The sequence below is a fragment of the Oncorhynchus mykiss genome, chromosome 22 (genome assembly GCF_057628025.1).
Source record: "Oncorhynchus mykiss isolate SJ-2025 chromosome 22, ASM5762802v1, whole genome shotgun sequence".
In the NCBI taxonomy this organism is placed as follows: Eukaryota; Metazoa; Chordata; class Actinopteri; order Salmoniformes; family Salmonidae; genus Oncorhynchus; species Oncorhynchus mykiss.
The window spans coordinates 5,538,055-5,558,263 of record NC_143043.1 but is presented as its reverse complement, the minus strand read 5'-3'; the positions used below and the strand labels follow the sequence as shown (position 1 = coordinate 5,558,263).

The window sequence follows — 20,209 nt, the reverse complement described above, 5'->3', positions numbered from 1 at the left end:
TGCACTGTGATAGTCTCAGAGGTCCGTTAAAAGCGCAGAGAGCATCATGAAGAACAAGGAACACACCAGGCAGGTCCGAGATACTGTTGTGAAGAAGTTTAAAGCCGGATTTGGATACAAAAAGATTTCCCAAGCTTTAAACATCCCAAGGAGCACTGTGCAAGCGATTATATTGAAATGGAAGGAGTATCAGACCACTGCAAATCTACCAAGACCTGGCCGTCCCTCTAAACTTTCAGCTCATACAAGGAGAGGACTGATCAGAGATGCAGCCATGAGGCCCATGATCACTCTGGATGAACTGCAGAGATCTACAGCTGAGGTGGGAGACTCTGTCCATAGGACAACAATCAGTCGTATATTGCACAAATCTGGCCTTTATGGAAGAGTGGCAAGAAGAAAGCCATTTCTTAAAGATATCCATAAAAAGTGTTGTTTAAAGTTTGCCACAAGCCACCTGGGAGACACACCAAACATGTGGAAGAAGGTGCTCTGGTCAGATGAAACCAAAATTTAACTTTTTGGCAACAATGCAAAACGTTATGTTTGGCGTAAAAGCAACACAGCTGAACACACCATCCCCACTGTCAAACATGGTGGTGGCAGCATCATGGTTTGGGCCTGCTTTTCTTCAGCAGGGACAGGGAAGATGGTTAAAATTGATGGGAAGATGGATGGAGCCAAATACAGGACCATTCTGGAAGAAATACCTGAGACTGGGACGGAGATTTGTCTTCCAACAAGACAATGATCCAAAACATAAAGCAACATCTACAATGGAATTGTTCAAAAATAAACATATCTAGGTGTTAGAATGGCCAAGTCAAAGTCCAGACCTGAATCCAATCGAGAATCTGTGGAAAGAACTGAAAACTGCTGTTCACAAATGCTCTCCATCCAACCTCACTGAGCTCGAGCTGTTTTGCAAGGAGGAATGGGAAAAAATGTCAGTCTCTCGATGTGCAAAACTGATAGAGACATACCCCAAGCGACTTACAGCTGTAATCGCAGCAAAAGGTGGCGCTACAAATTATTAACTTAAGGTGGCTGAATAATTTTGCACGCCCAATTTTTCAGTTTTTGATTTGTTAAAAAAGTTTGAAATATCCAATAAATGTCGTTCCACTTCATGATTGTGTCCTACTTGTTGTTGATTCTTCACAAAAAAATACAGTTTTATATCTTTATGTTTGAAGCCTGAAATGTGGCAAAAGTTCGCAAAGTTCAAGGGGGCCGAATAATTTCGCAAGGCACTGTAGGTTGGAGTTATTAAAAGTCGTTTTTCAACCACTCCACAAATTTCTGGCAAGCCAGACAATATTTAAAGGGCCTATTTATATAATGAACATGAATTCGGAGGGCAGAAATTATTAAATATGAAAGCCTTAGACCTCTCACTAATACCATCAGTCATACAAAAGTTATACTTAATCCAAACTGGTTCTCTAGCAAATAAGTTCAAGAATGGCCTTTTTCCCTTCATTCAGATTACAACCGCTCACTTTCGGTTATATGAAAACGAAATAATCTCCAAAATATTGTTATTTTTTAAACAAGCCATAAAAAGTTGGTTGCAATTCCAGTTTAATCCACCAGAACAGACGGAACAAATAATACAACACATATTGTGTGCTCCCGATTGGCACAGCGGTCGAAAGCAATGCATCTCAGTGCTAGTGGCGTCAATACAGACCATGGTTTTATCACATCCGGCTGTGATTAGGAGTCCCATAGGGCATCGCGCAATTGGCCCTGCATCGTCTAGGTTAGGGTTTGGATGGGGTAGGCCTTCATTGTAAATAAGAATTTGTTCTTAACTGACTTGCCTAGTTAAATAAAGGTTCATTAAGAAAATGTGTTTTTCGATAATGTTTAAAAAAGGTAAATTATATCATAAATAGGACTGGTGTAGTTATGTCACCTATGCAGCTAACACAAATATATGGAAATATCTGCTCTACCCAAAACAACAAATTACAACCAGCTAATTGCAGCATTACCGCAAAAATGGAAGAGGAAAGTGGATGGGGAAAAAGTAAGGAACTTGTCTGTCGGCCCTGCATTGAAGGTCAAAATTGGTTAAAGGAAATTGTGATAAATAAAACTGGTATGTGTATATATAGTGGGGAGAACAAGTATTTGATACACTGCCGATTTTGCAGGTTGTCCTACTTATAAAGCATGTAGAGGTCTGTAATTTGTATCATAGGTACACTTCAACTGTGAGAGACATAATCTAAAACAAAAATCCAGAAAATCACATTGTATGATTTTTAAGTAATTAATTTGCATTTTATTGCATGACATAAGTATTTGATACATCAGAAAAGCAGAACTTAAAATTTGGTACAGAAACCTTTGTTTGCAATTACAGAGATCATACGTTCCTGTAGTTCTTGACCAGGTTTGTACACACTGCAGCAGGGATTTTGGCCCACTCCTCCATACAGACCTTCTCCAGATCCTTCAGGTTTCGGGGCTATCGCTAGGCAATACGGACTTTCAGCTCCCTCCAAAGATGTTCTATTGGGTTCAGGTCTGGAGACTGGCTAGGCCACTCCAGGACCTTGAGATGCTTCTTACGGAGCCACTCCTTAGTTGCCCTGGCTGTGTGTTTCGGGTCGTTGTCATGCTGGAAGACCCAGCCACGACCCATCTTCAATGCTCTTACTGAGGGAAGGAGGTTGTTGGCCAAGATCTCGCGATACATGGCCCCATCCATCCTCCCCTCAATACGGTGCAGTCGTCCTGTCCCCTTTGCAGAAAAGCATGCCCAAAGAATGATGTTTCCACCTCCATGCTTCACGGTTGGGATGGTGTTCTTGGGGTTGTACTCATACTTCTTCTTCCTCTAAACACGGCGAGTGGAGTTTAGACCAAAAAGCTCTATTTTTGTCTCATCAGACCACATGACCTTCTCCCATTCCTCCTCTGGATCATCCAGATGGTCATTAGCAAACTTCAGACGGGCCTGGACATGCGTTGGCTTGAGCAGGGGGACCTTATGTGCGCTGTAGGATTTTAATCCATGATGGCTCAGTGTGTTACTAATGGTTTTCTTTGAGACTGTGGTCCCAGCTCTCTTCTGGTCATTGACCAGGTCCTGCTGTGTAGTTCTGGGCTGATCACTCACCTTCCTCATGATCATTGATGCCCCACGAGGTGAGATCTTGCATGGAGCCCCAGACCGAGGGTGATTGACCGTCATCTTGAACTTCTTCCATTTTCTAATAATTGCGCCAACAGTTGTTGCCTTCTCACCAAGCTGCTTGCCTATTGTCCTGTAGCCCATCGCAGCCTTGTGCAGGTCTACAATTTTGTCCCTGATGTCCTTACACAGCTCTCTGGTCTTGGCCATTGTGGAAAGGTTGGAGTCTGTGTTGACAGGTGTTCTTTGGATGCAACTCAGCATTCTTTGTCCTCCAAACATGACGAGTTGAGTTTTTACCAAAAAGTTATATTTTGGTTTCATCTGACCATATGACATTCTCCTAATCTTCTTCTGGGTCATCCAAATGCTCTCTAGCAAACTTCAGACAGGCCTGGACATGTACTGGCTTAAGCAGGGGGACACGTCTGGCAATGCAGGATTTAAGTCCCTGGCAGCGTAGTGTGTTACTGATGGTAGGCTTTGTTACTTTGGTCCCAGCTCTCTGCAGGTCATTCACTAGGTCCCCCCGTGTGGTTCTGGGATTTTTGCTCACCGTTCTTGTGATCATTTTGACCCCACGGGGTGAGATCTTGTGTGGAGCCCCAGATCGAGGGAGATTATCAGTGGTCTTGTATGTCTTCCATTTCCTAATAATTGCTCCCACAGTTGATTTCTTCAAACCAAGCTGCTTACCTATTGCAGATTCAGTCTTCCCAGCCTGGTGCAGGTCTACAATTTTGTTTCTGGTGTCCTTTGACAGCTCTTTGGTCTTGGCCATAGTGGAGTTTGGATTGTGACTGTTTGAGGTTGTGGACAGGTGTCTTTTCTACTGATAACAAGTTCAAACAGGTGCCATTAATACGGGTAACGTGTGGAGGACAGAGGAGCCTCTTAAAGAAGAAGTTACAGGTCTGTGAGAGCCAGAAATCTTGCTTGTTTGTAGGTGACCAAATACTTATTTTCCACCATAATTTGCAAATAAATTCATAAAAAATCCTACAATGTGATTTTCTGGATTTTTTTCCTCATTTTGTCTGTCATAGTGGAAGTGTACCTATGATGAAAATGACAGGCCTCATCTTTTTAAGTGGGAGAACTTGCACAATTGGTGGCTGACTAAATATTGTTTTGCCCCACTGTATATGTCCATATGTAGCTAGTTTTTGGTCACAGGTCCAGGAATGGCTGAATATTTTTTTTTTTTACCTTTTATTTAACTAGGCAAGTCAGTTAAGAACAAATTCTTATTTTCAATGACGGCCTAGGAACAGTGGGTTAGCTGCCTTGTTCAGGGGCAGAACGACAGATTTTTACCTTGTCAGCTCGGGGATTCGTTCTTGCAACCTTTCGGTTACTGGCCCAACGCTCCAACCACTAGGCTACCTACAATTGTAACATTTACCTGCAGCTAACACTGCAGAAGGCAATACTCGGTGATCTGAAAAGTCATAGTCAATCGATCAATATTGTAATAATTATTTTAGAATTTTTTTTTTATTTAACTTACAATCTGCAGAAACTATGAGAATAGAAAGGTTCCTAACTTTTGTGAATCATCACAGCAGCTGAAAAATATACGGCAAATAGAAATCCAATATGGATGGTGTCAAGATAGATGGGAGGGGTTGAATGGAGCTCAAGGGTGGGACCTAAAATGTATATAGGTTCAGAAATGTTGTGAAATAGCACAGATACAAATATATGGCAAATAGAGATCAAACTGGATGGACATCAGAAATAGAGGAAGGCCAGGACTAAAAACAAACAGAATATAACTATTGTAAAATAGTCCGTAAAATGTAAATAGAATGTATAGTGTAGAGTAGTGCCTAAGTGTTATTGTTTATTAACTTTTCCAATTAGGGGAGGAGTGTTAGGGTTTGCGGGGAATAATGAAGAGAAATATCATTTAAAAAGATATGTGTATATATACACTACCATTCAAAAGTTGGGTTTCACTTAGAAATGTCCTTGATTTTGAAAGAGAACCAAAAAAAAATGTTTACATCAAAATTATCAGAATTACAGTGTAGACATTGTTAATCAATTTGATGTCATTTTAAGGTACAAACAATATGCTTTTCTTTCAAAAACAAGGACATTTCTAAGTGACACCAAACTTTTGTGTGTGTTTGTGTGTGTGTGTGTGTGGATATTATTTACCCCCAAAATATATGGGGGATTAGAAATGATGAAAATATGTTACAGGTGTAACAGATGTAACAGGTACAACAGGTATATGCTTAATTTAGAGTTATATTTATGTAACTTTAGTTGTGATGCTTTGATTTGAAAAAAGTTGCATGAAAGGCATGAGCTCTGCTTTGATATTTGCGCAAGCTGTACAAACTTCATCAGTCTCTCATTCACAAGTTGACAAGCACTTGATAATGCTTCATATTTCCCTGTGGCATCCCCTTTGTATGGCCGTAATGCCCCCTAAAAAAAGCCTTTTGTGTCCCTTTTTCCCTTGGGCTGTTTATAATAATTATAATTATCCTCCTCCGGCTGCCTGTTCCGAAGCACCTCTCACTCACATGGCTCTCCGTCACTTAATCGGGTTTTTCTCACAAGTGAAGACAGACACATCAGGAATGCAACTGTGCACATCCTTGTCCAATTCCAAGGCGCATATTGAAGATATTGGAAGAACTGTTTGCATTTTATTTTTGTCAACCAACAAGATGAGTAGGCCTAACGAACAAACAAAGCACTAGCCTATGTCAATCTACTGTCCCTTATAGTACAAAAGTTGACCTATTCTGTGCAATGAAAAAATATTCCAAACATAGTCTGGGACTGTTGTGGGATGCGATAAATTCCAGATTTATACAACCACTACCATCCCAAGCAATGAGGCTGACGCAACAGATCAGAACATTTTAAAATGTTGATAAACTATTAGGCTAGTTCTTCACCTTATAAGCGCAGCAATGTGCACACGGCAGTAGGCTATACGTGCGAATGTTCCAAAATGTAATCAATTAGTGGGAACACACTGTTCTCAATAGTGACCGGGAATGCGATTATGCTTTATTACAAAAGTGCATTTTTATGGTGAAAATTATCTTCCCTAAACTTGAAACTCACGCACCGCCTATGTATGCCAATTAGACTCTACACCGGTTGGAACTGTGGGAAGCATTGCAGTCAACATAGGCCAGCGTTTCTGTGGAACATTTTCGTCATCTTGTGGAGTCCATGCCCTGATGATGAATTGAGGCTGTTCTGAGGGGAGGGGGGGGGATGCGTAACTCAATATCAGGAAGGTGTTGTTAGGTTCTGAACAAACCAGGTTTATTCACCCACTAGGTCATACAGCTGCAAAGACGAAGTATGATTACACAAGCACATATATTTCTAGTCAGGAACTTGCCTGATGCTAGAACGATCGTGGGCGTGGAGCTGTATGCATGTGAGATAGAACTGTAGTCCGAGAGTCGTTGGGGTGAGCCCCTCTGGCCTGCCTTATCAGGAACTGAAACTAGACTGTTGTCATTTTCCCCTCTCCTTAGGAACCTTGACATTCAACTGTCACGTGTGCTCCCTCTTCGGCCTTTAAGTCACCAGGCTGCTCATTATGGCGCACACCTGTCACCAGTGTTACGTGCATAATGACACTCACCTGGACTCCATCACCTCCTTGATTACCTGCCCTTTATGTCACTCCCTTTGGTTTCTTCCCCAGTCGTTATTGTTGCTGTTTCATGTCTGTGCTCTGTTCGTGTTTCTTGTTTTGTTCATTTATTAATTAAATGTATTCACTTCCTGAACTTGCTTCCCGACTCTCAGCGTACATTGTTACATCAACAATAACATGTTTGAACAGAATATTAACTTTCTGCACTTCCCCTTGTCTCACTCAGTAACTTTCCATACACACAGTTCCTTTCCACCATTCATTGACCCCAACATATCCTTATACATGTAAAGTAATCAATAAGTTTTAGCATGGTAACACGAATAAGTATATTTCAAGCTAGAATCCAACAGTCCCTCCTTTTTGAATAGTAACTCCCATACTGATGAACATTATACAAACTTTGAAATGAATTATTTTAGACTGTTGGAAAAGAATTCCAGGTGAAGCTGGTTGAGAGAATGCCAAGAGTGTGCAAAGGTGTCATCAAGGCAAATGGTGGCTACTTTGAAGAACCTAAAATATACAGTACCAGTCAAAAGGTTGGACACCTACTCGTTCTGTATTTTTAATATTTTCTATAATGTAGAATAATAGTGAAGACGTCAGTAGTATGAACTAACAGATATGGAATCATGTAGTAAAAGTGTTAAACAAATGAAAATATATTTGCTTTGGTGACAGCTTTGCACACTCTTGGCTTTCTCTCAACCAGCTTCATGAGGTAGTCACCTGGAATGCATTTAAATTAACAAGTGTGCCTTGTTAAAAGTTTATTTCATGCTTTTGAGTCAATCAGTTGTGTTGTAACAAGGTATGGGTGGTATACAGAAGATAGCCCTATTTGTTAAATGACCAAGTCCATATTATGGCAAGAACAGCTCAAATAAGCAAAGAGAAACGACAGTCCGTCATTACTTTAAGACACATTTCAAGAACTTTGAACATTTCTTCAAGTGCAGGCGCAAAAACATCAAGATCTATGATCAAACTGGTTCTCATGAGGACCGCCACAGGAAAGGAAGACTCAGAGATACCTATGTTGCCGAGGATAAGTTCATTAGAGTTAACTGCACCTCAGATTGCAGCCCAAATAAAGGCTCCTCAGAGTTCAAGTAACAGACAAATCTCAACGTCAACTGTTCAGAGGAGACTGTGTGAATCAGGCCTTCATGGTCGAACACCTCCAGGCTGTTTAAGGACTATTTGACCAAGAAGGAGGGTGATGGAGTGCTGCTTCAGATGACCTGGCCTCCACAATCACCCAACCTCAACCCAAATGGTTTGGGATGAGTTGGACCCCAGAGTGAAGGTATGCCAGCAGCATACCACCCTGCATCCCACTGCTGACTTGCTTTTGAAGCTAAGCAGGGTTGGTCCTGTTCGGTTCCTGGATGGGAGACCAGATGCTGCTGGAAGTGGTGTTGGAGGGCCAGTATGAGGCACCCTTTCCTCTGGTCTAAAAAATAATATCCCAATTCCCCTGGGCAGTGATTGGGGACATTGCCCTGTGTAGGGTGCTGTCTTTTGTATCGGACGATAAACAGGTGTCCTGATTCTCTGTGGTCACTAAAGATCCCATGGCACTTATCGTAAGAGTAGGTTCAAGTAACATCTCAACATCAACTGTTCAGAGGAGACTGCTTGAATCAGGCCTTCATGGTCGAATTGCTGCAAGGAAACCACTACTAAACGACACCAATTAGATGAAGAGACTTGCTTGGACCAAGAAACACGAGCAATGGACATTAGGCCGATGGAAATGTGTCCTTTGGTCTGATGAGTCCAAATTTGAGATTTTTGGTTCCAACCGCCTTGTCTTTGTGAGACGCAGAGTAGGGGAACGGATGATCTCTGCATGTGTATTTCCCATCGTGAAGCATGGAGGAGGAGGTGTGATGGTGTGATGGTGCTTTGCTGGTGACAGTCTGATTTATTTAGATTTCAAGGCACACTTAACCAGCATGGCTACCACATCATTCTGCAGCGATACGCCATCCCATCTGGTTTGGACGTAGTGGGCCTGTCATTTGTTTTTCAACAGGACAGGTACTTTCACAACTCCAGGCTGTGTAAGGGCTGTTTGACCAAGAAGGAGCGTGATGGAGTGCTGCATCAGATGTCCTGACCTCCATAATCACCCGACCTCAACCCAATTGAGATGGTTTGAGATGAGTTGGACCGCAGAGTGAAGGAAAAGCAGCCAACTCCAAGACTGTTGTAAAAGCATTCCAGGTGAAGCTGGTTGAGAGAATGCCAAGAGTGTGCAAAGCTGTCATCAAGGCACCGGGTGGCTACTTTGAAGAAGAATCTTGTTTAACTCTTTTTTTTTTTGGTTACTACATGATTCTCTGTGTTATTTCATAGTTTTGATGTCTTCACTATTATTCTACATCTAGAAAATAGGATAAATAACCCATAAATGAGTAGGTGTGTCCAAACTTTTAATTGGTACTTTATATGTATAACCTCCTACTAGGCGGGGTCAGCTCCTTATACTAGACAGCCAATACATCTCTGTTGCTATTCAGGAACTTAATTAGTTCCTCTCACTGCTGTAGTCTTGGTCCTGCCTGATGCTTGGTCCTTTTTTGGGCATGGAGGTGTATGGGTGTGTGAGAGGACTGCAGTAGGAGGGTCGTTTGAGTGGTCCCCTCTGGCCCCCCTCCCAGAGGTTTCTTTTAACCTCATTTGTTGAGTTAACCTCGAGCCAAATTCCTCGCTCCTCCCTAGTTCCGCAGCTCTCCCTGCCTTATCAGGAACTGAAACTAGACTGTTGTCCTTTGCCCATCTTAGGAACCTTGATATTCAACAATATTAGAATATTAACTTTCTGCACTTCTCACTCAGGTGCTTTCCATACACCCAGTTCCTATCCTCCCCTTATTGACCCCAACATATACATTCCTTATACATATAATGTAATCAATAAGTTATAGTATGTTAACACAAATAGGTTTATTTCAAGATCGAATCCAATATTGTTCTTAATGTTTTGTACACTCAGTCTATATGACTCCACCTCTACCCTTATTCATGCAACTTTACTGACACAGCCCTCACTAGAGCACTGACGAATGCAGTGTCTCTCTGCCTATGAGTGAGTCACTTTTCAACCTCATATTCATTATTTCCAGCACCAAACCAGTATCTACATATGCGAAAACAGTGCGTTTCAATGATCTGTAGCTAGGTTTCGATCCAATTTGCAACAGATTTTAATAAGAATATAAAAAATCAGAAAAAAAGATAAAAGGATGTGCGTAATGCACATAAAAATATTTTTTTGTAAATAAAATTCCCATGTGCTAAATGAGTTTCATTGCATTTTCAACTCCACTGATGGTTGTGTCACTAAAACTGCTGCGTTATATAGCAAATGTGCCCACTCTGATCTTGGCACATGTGTGCTAGCCAACAGCCCGCAGATACAGTGACGGTAGGCTACCTACATTATGACATTATTATGGATAAGAACGATAGTTTTTGTCAAATGGCAGCCAAGCATCGATCATCATGTCACCAGAATAAGAACCTCGATATTTATTGGAACATCACCTTGCACATTCATCACCCTGTGAAATTCACTATTTATCTCATCTGTAGCCTAAAAAAATGCATGCTTTGCTGAGTCGTAGTGGGAGGACCACACACGTTTACTTCGATATGATGGTTATTATATCAATATTTGCTCATAAATCTGTTTCCACTGCCATTTCTCGCACAATTAACTTTATCGACATGAAAAGATCCCACCATGTCGAACAAACAAATTGTCTGTCGGCATTTATAAAATTGTCCCGGCATTTCATGTTTCCATCAGCCCGGTCGTGACTTTTTTCATTCATCAGGTAATTCATCCGAATGAAATGGTTGGTGGAAACATGGTTATTGGCATCACAGGGTATTTTCCTGCTCCCCACGTCACAATGAATCTCATAGGCTGTGTTTGAATACCCAGACTAACCTACTGTATACTACATACTATATACTATTAGTTCATTTTAGTATACTGTAAACGGTATCGTTTCAGTTGAGCATACTAGAGCTTCGCCTGTCTTTTTTGGTATTTTTTGTAATACAGTTGAAGTCGGAAGTTTACATACACTTAGGTTGGAGTCATTAACTTGTTTTTCAACCTCTCCACAAATGTCTTGTTAACAAACTAGAGTTTTGGCAAGTTGGTTAGGACATCTACTTTGTGCATGATACAAGTCATTTTTCCAACAATTTTTTACAGACAGATTATTTCACTTAAAATTCACTGTATCACAATTCCAGTGGGTCAGAAGTTTACATACACTAAGTTGACTGTGCCTTTATACAGCTTAGAAAATTCCAGAAAATGACGTCATGGCTTTAGAAAATTCTGATAGGCTAATTGACATAATTTGCATCAATTGGAGGTGTACCTGTGGATGCATTTCAAGGCCTACCTTCAAACTCAGTGCCTCTTTGCCTGACATCATGGGAAAATCAAAGGAAATCAGTCAAGACCTCCCCAAGTCTGGTTCATCCTTGGGAGAAATTTCCAAATGCCTGAAGGTACCATGTTTATCTGTGCAAACAATAGCACCCAAGTATAAACACTGGGGACCACACAGCCGTCATACCGCTCAGGAAGGAGACGCGTTCTGTCTCCTAGAGATGAACGTACTTTGGTTAAAAAAGTATCTATATCCACAGTATATTGAAGCAATATCAGTCAGGAAGTTAAAGCTTGGTCGCAAATGGGTTTTCCAAATGGACAATGACCTCAAGCATACTTCCAAAGTTGTGGCAAAATGGCTTAAGGACAACAAAGTCAAGGTATTAGAGTGGCCATATCAAAGCCCTGACCTCAATCCTATAGAAAATTTGCGGGCAGAACTGAAGAAACGTGTTCTAGCATGGAGGCCTTATATTAGATTTCCTACATTACACCAAAATTACTTTGGTCAATTACCAGTAGCTTTGCAACCCTAGCTGCAGATAATGAAAATGAGGTTAAAAAGTGGTGGACTTGTCCTTTTAAGAGATTATTTGAGCACAGAATTCAAAATCTGCTCAATGGGGGAGATGCTTTTTGTCAGCTTTTGCAGAGGCAGCCGCTATTCTTCCTGGTGTCCACCTAAACACAAAACATGACAAGTAAACAGAACACTGGTAGAGATGGACAGTCACACAAATTTAAACGATATACAAACAATACAACAACAAAAAAATACAAACAAGACAACTTAAAAAAATAATAATTGTTTGTGTCCCCTCACAATCCCTGCCGTTCCATAACATGTTGTTTAGTCTTTTTTTTAGGTCATTTGCTGTTTGCTTGAGTAATTGGAGATGTAAGGGAGTTCCATGCGATCATGGCTTTGTATAATACTGTGCATTGCCGTGAATTTGTTCTGGACTTGGGCACTGAGGAGACCCCTAGAGGCATGTCTTGTGGGTTATGTATGGGTGTCTGAGCTGAATGTCATTTCATTATGCAGACAATCTGGAATTTGAACTTTTTTTTGCTGTACTTGACCATAATACCAGACCGTATTTAAGATGGGACAAGACCAGAGCCTGAACAACTTGTTGATTTTTGAGTAAAACAAAGTATTTTAATAACAGACATACCCCTCCCCATCTTCACAACAACTTTGTCATTATGACTTCACCATGGTAATTGACCATCCAATGTTATACCTAGGAGTTTACCTTCTTCTGGTTTTAGATGCCAGTTTATCATTTATCACCAATTCTGATACTGACTGTAACTGCTTATTTAGAATTTCAGTGAGCTCACTGGCTTTTGGGGGCTGACATGTTAAGTATGGAATCATCTGCATACAAAGTCATTCTTGTTTTGTGTAAGACCAGTGGCAAATCATTTGTAAAAATAGAGAAGAGTAACGGCTAAAGGTAACTGCCCCGAGGGACACCGCACTGCATGTCTGATGTTAGAAGAAGTTCAGTTGAAGAACACTCTTTAGGTTCAATTAGATGAATAACTCTCCAACCATTTGATGGCAGGTTATGTAAGCCATAGCAAGTGAGTTTCTTCAATAATAATTTCTGATCAATAAAATCAAAGGCTTGCAGTGAAATCTAACAATACAGCTCCAACTATCATTGTATTATCCATTTATTTTAACCAATCATCTAAAATATGAGTCAAGGCAATACAAGTTGAGTGCCCTTCTCTATATGCTTGCCTAAAGTCAGTTGTTAACTTGTTCTCTGAAAAATAGTGTTGTGTTTGGTTAAACTCAATTCTCTCCATCATTTTACTAAGAACAGGCAGCAAATTGATTGGGCGCTTGTTAGAGCCAGCAAAGGGTGCTTTACTATGTGTCTTGGAACACAATTCCCATTATGCACTTTAGTCTATACCTATCCCACGTGCCAATTTATTAAAGGGATAATCCACTCAAAATACAACCTAACATGAAATACAGTTGAAGTTGGAAGTTTACATACACTTAGGTTGGGGTCCTTAAAACGCATTTTTCAATCACTCCACAAATGTCTTGTTAAAAAACTATAGTTTTGGCAAGTCGGTTAGGACATCGACTTTGTGCATGACACAAGTAATTTTTCCAACAATTGTTTGCAGACAGATTTGGGGATAGTTTAACCAAAATATGCCACAAGACCTAGAATTGCCTTATGCCTATCCCACAAAAAAGGTTCACTGTAACAAGCTAACTTTTTTGATGAATTTAAGCAAAATTCCCCAAATTCCCAGGCCTTCCCATGGAATTTTCTGGGAAAATTCTGGAAATTTACCGGAAAGTTTTACAACCCTTTGCATCCCTACTCTGGACAATGAAGTAGACGAGCTCAGAGCGAGGATCTACTTCCAGAGAGATACCGGGGACTGTAACACACTTTGTTTCACAAAATCATGCCTCTCTCCGGATATACAGTTGAAGTCGGAAGTTTGCATACACTTAGGTTGGAGTCATTAAAACTTGTTTTTCAACCACTCCACAAATGTCTTGTTAACAAACTATAGTTTTGGCAAGTCGGTTAGGACATCAACTTTGTGCATGATACAAGTAATTTGAGTCAATTAGAGGTGTACCTGTGGATGTATTTCAAGGTCTACCTTCAAACTCAGTGCCCCTTTGCTTGACATCATGGGAAAATCAAAAGTCAGCCAAGACCTAAAAAAAAATGGTATACCTCCACAGGTCTGGTTCATCCTTGGGAGCAATTTCCAAACTCCCTGAAGGTACCACGTTCATCTGTATATGGGACCACGCAGCCGTCATACCTGTTCAGGAAGGAGACGTGTTCTGTCTCCTAGAGAGGAACATACTTTGGAGCGAAAAGTGTAAATCAATCCAAGAACAACAGCAATGGACCTTGTGAAGATGCTGGAGGAAACGGGTACAAAAGTGTATATATATCCACAGTAAAACGAGTCCTATATCGACATAACCTGATAGGCCGCTCAGCAGGGAAGAAGCCACTGCTCCAAAACCGCCATAAAAAAGCTAGACTACGGTTTGCAACTGCAAATGGGTACGAAGATTGTACTTTTTGGAGAAATGTCATCCAGTCTGATGAAACAAAAATAGAACTGTTTGGCCATAATGTCCAGACAGTGGGGCAAAAAAGTATTTAGTCAGCCACCAATTGTGCAAGTTCTCCCACTTAAAAACATGAGAGAGGCTGTAATTTTCATCATAGGTACACTTCAACTATGACAGAAAAAAATAGAAAAAAAATCCAGAAAATCACATTGTAGGATTTTTAATGAATTTATTTGCAAATTATGGTGGAAAATAAGTATTTGGTCACCTACAAACAAGCAAGATTTCTGGCTCTCACAGACCTGTAACTTCTTCTTTAAGAGGCTCCTCTGTGCTCCACTCGTTACCTGTATTAACGGCACCTGTTTGAACTTGTTATCAGTATAAAAGACACCTGTCCACAACCTCAAACAGTCACAATCCAAACTCCACTATGGCCAAGACCAAAGAGCTGTCAAAGGACACCAGAAACAAAATTGTAGACCTGCACCAGGCTGGGAAGACTGAATCTGCAATAGGTAAGCAGCTTGGTTTGAAGAAATCAACTGTGGGAGCAATTATTAGGAAATGGAAGACATACAAGACCACTGATAATCTCCCTCGATCTGGGGCTCCACATAAGAACTCTCCCCGTGGGGTCAAAATTATCACAAGAACGGTGAGTAAAAATCCCAGAACCACACAGGGGGACCTAGTGATGGGACCAAAGTAACAAAGCCTACCATCAGTAACACACTGTGCCGCCAGGGACTCAAATCCTGCAGTTCCAGACGTGTCCCCCTGCTTAAGCCAGTACATGTCCAGGCCCGTCTGAAGTTTGCTAGAGAGCATTTGGATGATCCAGAAGAAGATTGGGAGAATGTCATATGGTCAGATGAAACCAAAATATAACTTTTTGGTAAAAACTCAACCCGTCGTGTTTGGAGGACAAAGAATGCTGAGTTGCATCCAAAGAACACCATACCTACTGTGAAGCATGGGGTTGGAAACATCATGCTTTGGGGCTGTTTTTCTGCAAAGGGACCAGGACGACTGATCCATGTAAAGGAAAGAATGAATGAGGCCATGTATCGTGAGATTTTGAGTGAAAACCTCCTTCCATCAGCAAGGGCATGAAGATGAAATGTGGCTGGTTCTTTCAACATGACAATGATCCCAAACACACCGCCCGGGCAACGAAGGAGTGGCTTCGTAAGCAGCATTTCAAGGTCCTGGAGTGGCCTAGCCAGTCTCCAGATCTCAACCCCATAGAAAATCTTTGGAGGGAGTTGAATGTCCGTGTTGCCCAGCAACAGCCCCAAAACATCACTGCTCTAGAGGAGATCTGCATGGAGGAATGGGCCAAAATACCAGCAACAGTGTGTGAAAACCTTGTGAAGACTTACAGAAAACGTTTGACCTCTGTCATTGCCAACAAAGGGTATATAACAAAGTTTTGAGATAAACTTTTGTTAATGACCAAATACTTATTTTCCACCACAATTTGCAAATAAATTCATGAAAAATCCTACAATGTGATTTTAGTTCAAGTGTACCTATGATGAAAATTACAGGCCTCTCTCATCTTTTTAAGTTGGAGAACTTGCACAATTGGTGGCTGACTAAATACTTTTTTGCCCCACTGTATATTGAAGCAACATCTCAAGGCATCCGTCAGGAAGTTAACGCTTGGTCGCAAATGGGTCTTCCAAATGTACAACTTCCAAACTTGTGGCAAACTGGCTTAAGGACAACAAAGTTAAGGATTTGGAGTGGCCATCACAAAGCCATGACCTCAATCCTATAGAAAATGTGTGGGCAGAACTGAAGAAACGTGTTCGAGCAAGGTGGCCTACAAACCTGACTCAGTTACACCAGCTCTGTGGGAAGCTTGTGGAAGGCTACCTGAAACATTTGACACAAGTTAAACAATTTAAAGGCAATGCTACCAAATACTAATTGAGTGTATGTAAACTTCTGACCCACTGGGAATGTGATGAAAGAAATAAAAGCTGAAATAAATAATAAATAGTATCTACTATTTTTCTGACATTTCACATTCTTAAAATAAACTGGTGATCATAACTGACGTAAGACAGGGAGATTTTTCAAGATTTTTCAAGAATTAAATGTCAGGAATTGTGAAAACTGAGTTTAAATGCATTTGGCTAAGGTGTATGTAAACTTCCGACTTCAACTGTATATTTTTTGTGTATTTGATAACCATATTGTTTTGTTATCACAGGGTCCCATTTGGTCAGAAAATATGTCTGTAACAACTCATAAATTCTCCCATCCATCTTCCAACTACATCAGTGGGCCATTCAAGTTTTTTTTTTAGCTCTGCAACTCTGAATTGATAAGGCCTGCTTTGTATTAAAAACAGCCCGCTTTAAATAACATGCAGCTTGTAAGAATTTCATAAAGCCTTCATAAACACTACTGTAGTGGCTTCCTTTCATCTTTACCATAGCCACTGCCCAAGCCTGAAGCTTGTTTGGTACGCGTACAGTCCACACTCAAGGTTTCCAAACGGCCAAACATTCAATGACAACCAGGGATATGGTACAACAAAAATGTGTTTTCTTCTTATATCTAACAAATAAATGATAATCCAATCAACTTAAAGCATAGAATACTTGATATGGAAAATACATATTATGACCTGTCTGTATGTCTGTATGGTCAAAAAACTATACCGCTCCCGCATCTAGCAAGGACTCCTTCTCCCAAAGGCCCAACTTCTTGCCTTTATCCTAACACACTTACCACAATACAATGAACAGGCAAGAGGGGGGGGCAAAAACTGAGTTACACTAACAACAAATGAATATATCTCAATCAGGTAAATTTAAATCATAAAGGTACGTACCTATAATTTCATTATGTACATTAATATTTAATATATTTACACAAATATACATGGCGCTCCGTATGTTCAGTCTTTTATACAAATATGTCCAAATCGGCTCTAACATACCGGCCCCTAATTGTTGACTGCATTGAATGCACAACAATGACTTAATATTCAAACGTAGAGCCATAAAAGAAGAACCATTGAAATATTAGTGGAATCTGTGTGGGTAGCTGGACAGGTAGGATGACTGGCAGTGAAGGTGAACAGGTGTTCGGTCACGTGTCAGGTGACAGAGGAATGGATGAGACTGAGGCAGGAATTCCTTTAACCATAAAGTGGTATATTTACTGAGTAGTCTGTGAATGACGGCTGCCATGGCCACTTCCAAAGGGGTATCCACTGGTCGAACTCCCACTCCGTCTAGAGTGCTTCGACGATTTCCCATTAGTTAAGGGGTGAGCGGAGCCTGCCTCAGGAAGCTGGTCGACCTGTGCGGTGGGAGTTATCTCCTCCATAGGTTCTTCATGTAGACCACTTTCCTGCTCCAAAGCAGTTTCCAGTCCTTGGCTCAAAGGAGATGGTTGATGGCTGAAATGTATAGTTGACCCATGAACACTTTGAGCTCTGGTGGGCTTGCCCTTTGATGTCGGAAACTCGACCACATAATCCTTAAGATAACCAGGTGCTTGCCTGGTTCTTCTGGTGCTGCTGGTGGTTGAGGATGAAGCCTTTGTTACTTTAGGCTTAGCTCCTGGATATTTCCTTTGTTCCAAGACCTTTCCCTCAGCTGCTCTCTCCTCCTCTCTTCTTCCTTCCAGTGGAGACAATTCTTCCCTCTCTGCCTCCATTTCCTTTTCACCTGTCTTTGGTTCAGTCATCATCCGGTTCGAAGGACCATGAATGTCTCAAATAATTTGTCTCAAATAACTGTATGTTTTGCACAATAAAGGGTTCATAAATGTGGCATTGCTGTGTGACATAACCACCAATATCAAATGTGACATAACCCACTATGTCAAATATGATGTAAACCTTTGCTTTAAAAAGGGTGGCATAAGCACTGCTTTGTAAAGGCTTTATCAATCATATTACATTTATGCTTCGCAAAGCATGTTTAATCTTGACATAAATCTTGTTAGAGCATTGCAGTGTTAGAATAGTGGGTTCGATTCCAGGACCACCCTCAGCGTACACTTCACGGACAAACTGGTATTGGTAAATTGGTAAACCCCCGCTATCATCCAGAAGGCGAGGGCAGTACAGGTGCATCAAAGCAGGGACCGAGAGACTGAAAAACAGCTTCTATCTCAAGGCCATCAGACTGTTAAACAGCCACCACTAACATTGAGTGGCTGCTGCCAACATACGGACTCAACTCCAGCCACTTTAATAATGGGAATTGATGGAAATTGATGTAAAAAAATTATCACTAGCCACTTTAAACAATGCCACTTAATATAATACTCATCTCATATGTATATGTATATACTGTATATACTGTATATCATCTACTGCATCTTTATGTAATACATGTATCACTAGCCACTTTAAACTATGCCACTTTGTTTACATACCCTACATTACCCATCTCATATGTATAACTGTACTCGATACCATCTACTGCATCTTGCCTATGTTGTTCTGTACCATCACTCATTCATATATCTTTATGTACATATTCTTTATCCCTTTACACTTGTGTGTATAAGGTAGTAGTTTTGGAATTGTTAGGTTAGATTACTCGTTGGTTATTACTGCATTGTCGGAACTAGAAGCACAAGCATTTCGCTACACTCGCATTAACATCTGCTAACCATGTGTATGTGACAAATACAATCTGATTTGATTTGATAGTATATGGGGCTTTGGTGACAAAACTGTGATAGACTGCATCCAATTTGCTGAGTAGGGTGTTGAAGGCTATTTTGTAAATGACATCACCAAAGTCGAGGATCGGTAGTATAGTCAGTTTTACGAGGGTATGTTTGGCAGCATGAGTGAAGGATGCTTTGTTGTGAAATAGGAAGCCGATTCTAGATTTAAGGTTTGGACAACAGGCTCTCCGATTTGACACACTGAACTCTATCCGACAAGTAGTTGGTGAACCAGGCGAAGCAGTCATTTTAGAAACCAAGGCTGTTGAGTCTGCCGATAAGAATGCGGTGATTGACACAGTCGAAAGCCTTGGCCAGGTCTATGAATACGCCTGCACAGTAGTCTTTTATCGATGGGGGTTATGATACCGTTTAGGACCTTGAGCGTGGCTGAGGTGCACCCATGACCAGCTCGGAAACCAGATTGCATAGTGGAGAAGCTACGGTGGGATTCGAAGTGGTCGGTGATCTGTTTGTTAACTTGACTTTCGAAAGGCAGGGCAGGATGGATATAGGTCTAGAGTGTCTCCCCCTTTGAAGACAGGGATGATTGCGGCAGCTTTCCAATCTTTAGGGATCTCAGGCGATACGAGAGGTTGAACATGCTAGTGATAGGGGTTTCCAGCTGGAAAGCTTCTGCGGGGGGGGTGCAGAGCTGTTGGCCGGGGTAGCCAGGTGGAAAGCATGGCCAGCCGTAGAAGAATGCTTATTGAAATGATCTATTATAGTAGATTTATCAGTGGCGACAGTGTTTCCTAGCCTCAGTGCAGTGGGCAGCTGGGAGGAGGTGCTCTTTTTCTCCATGGACTTTACAGTGTCCCAAAACGTTTTGGAATTTGTGCTACGGGATGCACATTTCTGTTTGAAAAAGCTAGCCTTTACTTTCCTAACTGACTGTGTATAATGGTTCCTAACTTCCCTGAAAAGTTGCATATCGCGGGGGCTATTCGATGCTAATGCAGTACGCCACAGGATGTTTTTGTGCTGGTAAAGGGCAGTCAGGTCTGGAGTGGACCAAGGGCTATATCTGTTCTCAGTTCTACATTTTTTTAATGGGGCATGCTTATTTATTTATTTAATTTATGTTGAGGAAAGCACTTTTTAAGAACAGCCAGGCATCCTCTACTGACGTGACCCGGGCCAGGTCGATTAGAAAGGCCTGCTCACTGAAGTGTTTTAGGGAGCATTTGACAGTGA

At 41.1% G+C, this 20,209-nt stretch overlaps 1 protein-coding gene across 4 annotated transcripts in view; it reads left to right on the top strand.

Annotated features, from left to right (window-relative positions):
- Positions 1–20,209, top strand: part of nalcn (sodium leak channel, non-selective) — a 289,782-nt gene that overhangs the window by 26,310 nt on the left and 243,263 nt on the right. The gene's annotated exons all lie outside the window — the stretch shown is intronic.